Here is a 9,402-nt window from a genome sequence, read left to right as displayed (position 1 = left end):
TAAACATTAATCTACAGAAAGATACACAGGAAGACAGGCTGAATGATCAGGTATATCTGGGCAAAAGGGAACATACCCATGACCATATATAAGGTTACTCACTGCCGTGGAGTCGGATCCGACTCATAGCGACCCCTCCTTAGGTTTCCGAGGTGATATCACTATGGAAGTAGATTGCCCAGCCTTCCTTCTGAGGAGTGGCTGGTGGGTTTGAACCACCAGCCTTCTGGTTAGCTGTCAAATGTCTTAGGCACTACGCCACCAGAGCTCCTATATATAAGGTTGGCAGATGCTATTTCTATATACGTATTTGTATGTGCTACAAGAATGTCCATGTAACTAGAACTAACAGGGGGCAATATTATGATAACTTCTTAGCCACAATCAACCACCCTTATGGAGTGAGTTGTTGGGCCTGTGGGCTTGGGACCATGGTAGCGTGGGACATCAAGCTCAACTGTCATAACACACTACACAAAAACATCGTTCTACATCCTACTTTGGTGAATAACAACAAGGGTCTTAAAAGCTTGCAAGCAGCCATCTAGATGCAACAATTGGTCTCTCCTCATCCGGAGCAAAGAAGAATGAAGAAAGTCAAAGACACATGGAAACAACTAGTCCAAGGGACTAGCAGACCATGCGAACTTCAGCCTACACATGACCCTGAGACCAGAATTAGATGGTGCCCAGCTACCACTGTCAACCACTCGGAAAGGAATCACAATAAGAGATCCTGGATAGAGGGGGAAATATTTGAAACAAAAGTCAAAATCATAGAAAGGACCAGGCTCACTGGTCTTACAGATACTGGTGAAACCCCTGAGACTATGGCCCCTAATGACCTGTTAGGCCTGGAATTGAACTCACTCCCATAGCTTCCAGCCAAACAATAAAACCAAAAAACCAAACTCAATGCTGTTGGTTTCCAACTCATAGTGACCCCTCCTTGGGTTTCTGAGGTGGTATCTCTATGGAAGTGGATTACAATCTTCCTTCCGAGGAGCAGCTGGTGGGTTTGAACTGCCAGCCTTCTGATTAGCAGTCAAATGACTTAGGCACTATGCCACCAGAGCTCCCAGCCAAACAATAGACAAGCATATAAGGTGAACATTTACACCAAGTAGGTTCATTCTTTAGAACAATCAACCACAGAAGACCAGAAGGGCAGCATTTCCACAAGGAAATAACTCAGAGGGCAGGAATGCATAGCAAAGAAGGAGACAGGGCAGGAAGGAAGTGGGAAGAGAGCTGTTACGTTATAGGGATTGCAATCAATGTCATGAAACAAAATGTGTATGAACTGTTGTATGGAAAATGAATTTGCTCTGTAAACTTTCACACAAATCACAATAAAAAAAATTCAGGGGAAAATATTTGAAAATTTGAAATGGGCAAATATTTCCTTTATAGGACACACAAAGCACGAACCATACAAAAAGGAGGAAAAAAAAGATACATTGGATTTCATCAAAATTAGAGATGTTTGCTCTTTGAGAAACACTACTAAGAAAATGAAATGATAAACTTTCAAACCATTTATCTGATAAAGGTCATATCCAGAATATATAACTTATACTTAAAGTTTAATAACAAGAAGGTAACAACCCATTTTAAAAATGGGCAAAATATCTAAGCATACATTTCACAAAAGAAGATATACAAATGGCTAACAAGCACAAAAAAATTGCTCACCATCATTACTCATCAGAGAAATGCAAATTAAAACCCAAAGAGCTACCACTTCATACCCACTAGAATGGCAAATAATAAAAAGACAGACAATGTCAAGTGTTGACAAGGATGTGGACCAACTGGATCTCTCAGACTTTGCAATGTAGAAGTGCAAAATGATGCAATCACTTTGGAAACGGTTTTGGCAGTTTCTTATAAAGTTTAACATATACTAGCCATGTTGTTATAGTTTGTTAGGTGCTGTCAAGTAGGTTCCGACTCATATCACTCCTATGTACGATAAAACAAACCACTGCCCAGTCCTTCACCATTCTCACAATTGTCATTACAGTTGAGCCCATTTTTGCAGCACCGTTTCAGTCCATCTTGTTGATGGTCTTCCTCTTTTGGCTGACCCTCTACCAAGCATGTCCTTCTCCAGGGACCGGTCCCTCGTGATCACATGTCCAAGTTTTTGAAGATACTAACTATGCAACCCAGAATTGCTACTACTAGATCTTAACCAAGAAAAATATAAACATATAGCCACACAAAGACTTGTACATAAATGTTCATAGCAGCTGCAAGTGTAATAGCCAAATCCTGGCACCAAATGCTTATCAATAGTGAATGAAGACAAAAGCAAACTCACTGCCGATCCTCCTTCCTTGGGTTTCCGATGCAGTATCACTACAGAAGTAGATTGCCCAACCTTCCTTTTAGGAGTGGCTGGTGGGTTTGAATCCACAGCTTTCTGATTAGCAGGCTAATGCCTGAGGCACTGTGCTACCAGAGCTCCCCTATACAGCATTAGGAAAGAACAAGCTACTGATACATTCAATAACATGAATAAAAAAAAATGTGATAAGCACGAAGGGGGGAGTGCATACTGTATTATTCCATTTATATGAAATTCTACAAAAGGCAAAACTTATCCATAGTGACAAAAAGCAGATCGGTGCTTACCTGGGGCCAGAGTGAGAGGAGTCTGACTGCCAAAGGGCATTCGAGAGCTATTTGAAGGAATGCAAATGTTCTACATCAAGGTTGTGAATGATTGTCCAGACAATGGAAGGAAGCCATCCAGAAGAACACTTACTGCGTGATTTCATTTACACCACATTAAAAAAGTTAAGCAAAGCTAAAGTACAGAGTGTAGGTACCCATCCTTAAGTGGTGAAATGATAAAGTAAGGAAGTGATTCCTGGAAGAGTCAGGCTGGTGGCTTCCTATAGAAGGAGTGGGGGGTGGAGTGATCCCGAAGGACATGTGGGCAGTGTCTGGGGCACTAGCAATATTATATTTCTTTTTTTTTAAATATAATTTTATTTCTTTTACTGTTGTTGTTAGAATATACACAGCAAAACACCAATCCAACAATTTCTCCATGTACCATTTAGCGACACTGATGACATTCTTCAAGTTGTGCAACCATTCTCACTCTCCTTTTCTGATTCGCTCCTCCTCCATTAACATAAACTCACGGCCCCCCAAGATACCTATCTTTCAAGTAACTATTATACCAAAACCAAACCCATTGCTATGGAATTGATTCTGACTCAGAGACCCATAGTTCTTAAAAGAGCATAATACTCAAAGCAGACTTTTTTTTTTTTTTAAACTAGTTCAGCTAAATTGCTGCTTGCTTTTAGGAAGATTTCAGGGGATATTTTTGGTTTAAGGTTTAAAGGATTATCTCAGGGCAACAGTTTCAGGGGTTCACCCAACTTTCATGGCTCCAGGAATTTGGACCATAAGATGTGAATTTGATATTTTGTTGTGCATTTTTCTCCCTTTTGATCAGGCCTTTTCTATGGAATCTTTTATCAAAATCTTCAAAAATAGGAGTTGGGCACCATACAGTTCTTCTGATTTCATGGCAAAGGAGGCAGTTGTTCATGGAGACAATCAGCCACACATTCCATATCATCCTCCTCTTCCATTGTTGTTACAGGTAAATAGAGACTAATTGTTATGCCTTGGATGGCCACTTGGAATCTTTTAAGACTGTAGGCACAAGTTACTGAACTAAGAGGTGGAATAGAAGCATTAAAAACATAATTAGGCCAATTAACTGCGATGTTCAATGAAACCATGAGCTTAAACCTCTGAACCTCGAAACCACAGGCTATGAGGTTTATGGTCGCACAGAAACAGCCTCAGCAGCCACTTTTTTTTTTTTTTTTTTGGTCATTGTTGTAAAAAAAAAAAAAAATCTATCACACAACTTTTGCCAATTAACTTTTTTGCAGGTATGCAACTTATTGACAGCAATTACAACAATCAGCTGTGCAACCCTACCCTTAATCAACGTAATTCCATCACTGTTAATCTACCCCTTTTGCCCCTGGTAACCAGTAATAAACTTTGTTCTCTGTTCATTTGCCTTTTCTTGTCTGTTATGTAAGTGAGGTCATAAAATATTTGTCCTTCTGTGATTGGCTTATTTTATAATGTCTTCCAGCTTCACCCCTACTGGAGCATGTATTGTTGTTGTTGTTGTTGTTGTTACGTGCCGTCGAGTCGGCCCTGACTCATAGCGACCCTTCCTTGGGTTTCCGAGGCAGTATCACTACGGAAGTAGGATTGCCCAACCTTCCTTCTGAGGAGTGGCTGGTGGGTTTGAACCACCAGCCGTCTGGTTAGCAGGCAAGTGTCTTAGCCACTATGCTACCAGAGCTCCCGGAGCATGTATTAAGACTTCCTTTCTCCTACTGGATGCTATTCCGTTGTATGTATGTACTACTTTTTGTTTATCCATTCATCTGTTGATGGACATTTAGGTTGTTTTCACCTTTTGGCTATTGTTAGTGGTGCTTCAATGAACATTGGTGTACACATCTCTGTTGTGAGTCTCTTTCAAGTTTTTTGGTTGTATACCTAGGAGGAGAATTGCTGGGTCATATGGTAGTTCTATTTTTAGTTTTTTTTTATAAACTACCACAGTGTTTTCAACAACAGCTGTACCATTTTGTATCCCCACCAGCAATGGTTAAGTGTTTCAGTTGTCTGAAATCCTCACCAACATTTGTTATTTTCTGTTTTTGTTTTGTTTTAAATCTTAGCCATCCTATTGGGAGTGAAATGGTATCTCATTATGGTTTTGATTTGTATCTCTCTGATGGCTAATGAGGGGCTCTGGTGGCACAGTGGTTAAAGCATTAGGCTTTTAACGAAAAGATCAGTTGTGGGGAAACCACCAGCTGCTCTGTGGGAAAAAGGCAGCCCGTTTCCATAAAGATGTGCAGCCTTGGGAGACCTATGGAGCAGTTCTACTCTATCCTGTAGGGTTGCTATGAGTCAGAATCGACTTGATGTCATGGGGTTTGGATGGCTAATGACTCTGAGCATCTTTTCATGTATTGGTGGTCATTTAATGTCGTCTTTAGTGAAAATGTCTGTTCTTTTACCATTTTATGATTGGGTTATTTATCTTTGGGTGTTAAATTGTTTAAGGTTTGTATGTATTTTGGTTATTAGATTCTTGTTGGATACATGGTTTCTGAAGATACTGTCTCCATTGGTAGGTTGTGTTTTCACTTTTTTGGTAATTTTTTAAAAAACTTTTTATTGTGATTTGGGTGAGTTTACAGAGCAAATTGGTTTCCATTCAATGACTCATACATTTGTTTTGTGACACTGACTGCAATCCTCACAACCTAACAGCTCTCTTCCCACTTTTCCCTTTGATTGTTTTAAGGAGTGCGTACTTCCCTGGTGTTACTGTTACCTCATAGGCCAAGCATTTGAATGAAAGTTGAGTCACAGGTGACTTCAGTTCCAGACCTGAAGGGTGTCTCAGGGCCACAGTCTCAGGGGTTTCACCAGTCTCAGACCAGTAAGCCTGGTCTTTTTTTTTTTTTAATGATTTTGTTTTGTTCCACATTTTTCTCCCACTTTATCCAGGACCTCCTATTATGATTCCTTTCAGAGTGATTGGCAGTGGTAGCCAAGAACGACCTGGTTCTTCTAGTCTCTGGGTTGTGGAGGCTAGGGTTCTTGTGGTCCATTACTCCTTGGACTGACTGTTTCTGTGTGTCTTTGATTTTCTTCATTTTTCTTCGCTCCAACCAGGGAAAGACCAATAGTTGCACCTTGGATGGCTGCTCAATGTTGTATTTCTTGATCTGGGTGATGGTGACACAAGTATTTGCTTTATAATAATTGTTAACAGCTATTCATGTTTTATTGTAGTGAAAAGATATATAACATTTGTCATTTCAACATTTTTCACATGTATAATTCAGTGGCGTTATTTCATCATGTTGCTCAACCATCACCATTATCTGTTTCCAAATTTTTCCATCACCCTTAACAGAAACTAAGTGCTCCCTAAAGCAATGAATTCTCCTTTCCACCTCAAATCCCTGGTAACCACTACTAAATTTTGGTCTCTATACATTTGCCTATTTTATATAAGTGTGGTCATACAGTATTTCTCATTTTGTGATTGAATTACTTCACTCAGCATAATGTTTTCAAGGTTCATCCATCTTGTGGAATGTATCAGGACTTTGTTTCTCTTTATGGCAGGGTAATATGCTGATGAGCATTTAGGTTGTTTCCACCTTTTGGCTATTGTGAATAGTGCTGCAATGAACATTGGTACACACGTATCTGCTTACAGTTGTGCTTTCAATATGTACATTTTTATTGTATACATTACAATTAAAACATTAAAATAAAAAGAAGGGCAAAAATTGTAACTGAAAGGCAATCTGAGGCTGGTGCACGGAAATGAGGCCAGGAGTCTTAAAAGTCACCCAGAGCAAGCAACAAGGGCTGAGTGGACTGGATGTGGGAACTACTCCCAGGGCAACCCTTGAACTTGGCGGGGTGGGTGACAGCCAAGCTGTACAATGCATCTCAACTGCTGCTTCCACCTCATACTCAGCCCAGGGGTGGCGTACAGTATAAAGAATTGAAACTTGTAGATACACCAGTGGTATTAGGCTATGTCATTCAGGCAGGCCCAAATCAGGGTGCAAAACCATATTAGAGCACATTCCCCAGGAAGTGTCTAGCAAAAAGCACCAGGCTAAAGACAAGGGACCTGGGATGGGCACCAACACTAGCTACATAACCTTGGACAGGTCTTTTACCTTATAGCATTCCTTTGGTAGTATAGGGCCTAAGGCACTTGACTGCTAACCAGAAGGCTGGCGGTTCAAACCCACCAGCCACTTCTCAGAAGGAAGGTTGGGCAATCTACTTCTGTAGTGATACTGCCTCAGAAACCCAAGGAGGGGTCACTATGAGTTGGGTCCGACTCGATGGCACATAACAACAACAACAACAACAAGACAGATTAGTTCATTCTTCTGGCAGTCCATGGTACATTCAATGTTCTTTGCCAACATCATAATTTAAATCACCTGGCTTGAATCAGGGGCATCTTAGTCCTCAAAGTGACATCTTTGTTTTTTAACACTATAAAGATAGATCCTTCTGCATCCAAACACAGCCTTTAAGGAAGGCCAACACATCATGGCATTTTGTTCTCCATATTCTTGAAATGTTCTCGAATTCTCTTTCTGCATCCAAGTCATAAAGTAGGAACGCCAAAGCCCTCACCTTTAGGCAGTCAATTACTCCTCCCACATCTGATCTGGCCAGCCCGGAGTTTAATTGCATCTGAGTGTGACCAGCTTGGTGACAAGTTTATTCCTCCTATTTGGGGAAGATGGTCTGCTTCCCTTATTCATCTGAGAAAAAAGTTCTGGATACATCCCTATTCACTGATAGGCAAAAGCCATATACAAATTAAAGATTTAAGATGAGGGTTGGCTGGCAATCTAGGAATTGTAACAATGGACCAGATGCTGCAGCCTTCTCCATTTCAAAAGCTTCATGAATGGCCAGCTGTGCCATGGAAGGACCCAGGCTTCTTTCTAATAACATGGCATGGTCCTTTCCATGCATCAAATAACACGAGCACCTGTTTTCTGTCCCTGTTCTTCATATATATACTTTATTCTCAAGTAGATGTAGAAATCCACTGCAAATAAATTTAGCTTTGGAGGGAAATTGTATGGCTTCCCCTAGTGTGCGTGCACACACACACACACACACACAAACGCACATATACACTACTGCTTTCATAAATGTGAAAATAATATAACAATGATCAAGACATTTTGGAAAAAAATCACCACAATCCCATCACCTGAACACTTAATTTAAGCATTCACTGTGCAGAAATTTGCAAGATCGCAGTGTAAATATAATGGAGTCTCCTCCTTGACAGAACCTTCTGTTCCATGTATTCTCAAGCTGCTGCAGGTTTCAGAATGAGCATATTAAATGGCCTCATAATATGCCATGAAGTGGATATGGCATAATTTAATTAGCTACTCCTTATTATTGGACACTTCATCTGTCCCTGCGTTATATCCCTACAATCAATGTGATCATGAACATCTTCATGCATGCATCTTATCAATTCTGTGTTTTGCTTCCTGAGGAGTACAATCTCAGGAGGGGATGACTGGGTCAAAGGGCAGGAACACCCCCAGGCTTGTGCTGCAGTTGGCTGGGCTACTTTAGACAGGGTGGGCTCCTTTCTGAAATGTACACCCTCAGCTCCAGCCAGCCTGCCCTTCCAGCCCTCAACCCTGTCTCACTCACTCGTCTGTCTTAGTTACTGCCTATTGTGTGATCAACTTCTAGTTGCTCTCTGAGTGCCCTGCACCATGGTTTCAAAACAATGCAAACCTGTTTTGGGAAACAGGTTGAGCCCATGTGGAATAGCCTCTGAGCTCTAACAGCTGAGAGCCCTCAGTCATTCTCTTGGGGGGACGCCAGGCTTGGGAAGGAGGAGCAGATGCGCTTGTTTTCTCCAGGCCCACATTACTGAGAACTTTCCTCACATCTTTGGCGAGTGAACCCCAAGGTTCTGACTCAGGCAGCCTTGTGCTGGCTACCAGGCTCCCCTCAGCACTTAACTACATAACCAGGTCCTGCCATGAATCAGACACGATCCCTGCCCTCAGAGGACTCACAGCCTTTGGGAGAGACAAACAAACAGCTAACAACCGGGGATGCTTTGCCACGGTCAACAGCAGATGCATTGGAACCAGGCCGACTTGGGCTGGGACCCCAGCTTCACCATCTCCTTGTTGTGTGGCCTTGAGCAAGATAAGCTATGTCTTTTCTGCCTTGGGTTTACCATTTACAAAATAGGGATAAGTTTAGTCCCAAATCCTCTCAGGCTATCAGGAGGATTTCATGAGCCTGCGCACGCAGAACACTTAGCACAGTGCCTGGTCGAGAGAAAAAGTGTGTTCATTAAATGTCAGCTACCTGTCGGAGCATCACGCTTACTGTGTAATTTTCACTAAAACAAGGCAGAATGCGGCATCATTTCTAAGGAGGAGTCTGATAGAGTAAATAAAATTCCAGTCTTCCAGCCTACAGACAAGGAAAGGCTTTTCCTGCCTGCCCACCGCCCTCCACATGAGAAGGTCCTAGAAAACACTACCACCAGGCATGAGGCTCAGGTCACCCTAGATAGCACCAGGCCAAGAAGGCCTGCATGTGAACCCCAGCGAGCGACCTGGAAGTGGCTGGAGAGGTGAGGTACTTGTCAGGGACTGTAAATTTGAAAAGGGGCTTTGATTCCGTAGGAAGGCACCGGGGGTTAGGAGAGAGACACATGCCAGCTATATCTATTAGCAGAATCTTTGATGTGGTAAAAAAGAAAAAAAATGTGAAATTGTTCACTATAGA

This window comes from Orycteropus afer, unplaced genomic scaffold (assembly GCF_000298275.1).
Source record: "Orycteropus afer afer isolate SDZICR_OR568_19922 unplaced genomic scaffold, OryAfe1.0 scaffold00519, whole genome shotgun sequence".
Taxonomy (NCBI): Eukaryota; Metazoa; Chordata; class Mammalia; order Tubulidentata; family Orycteropodidae; genus Orycteropus; species Orycteropus afer.
This window is presented reverse-complemented; position numbering follows the sequence as displayed.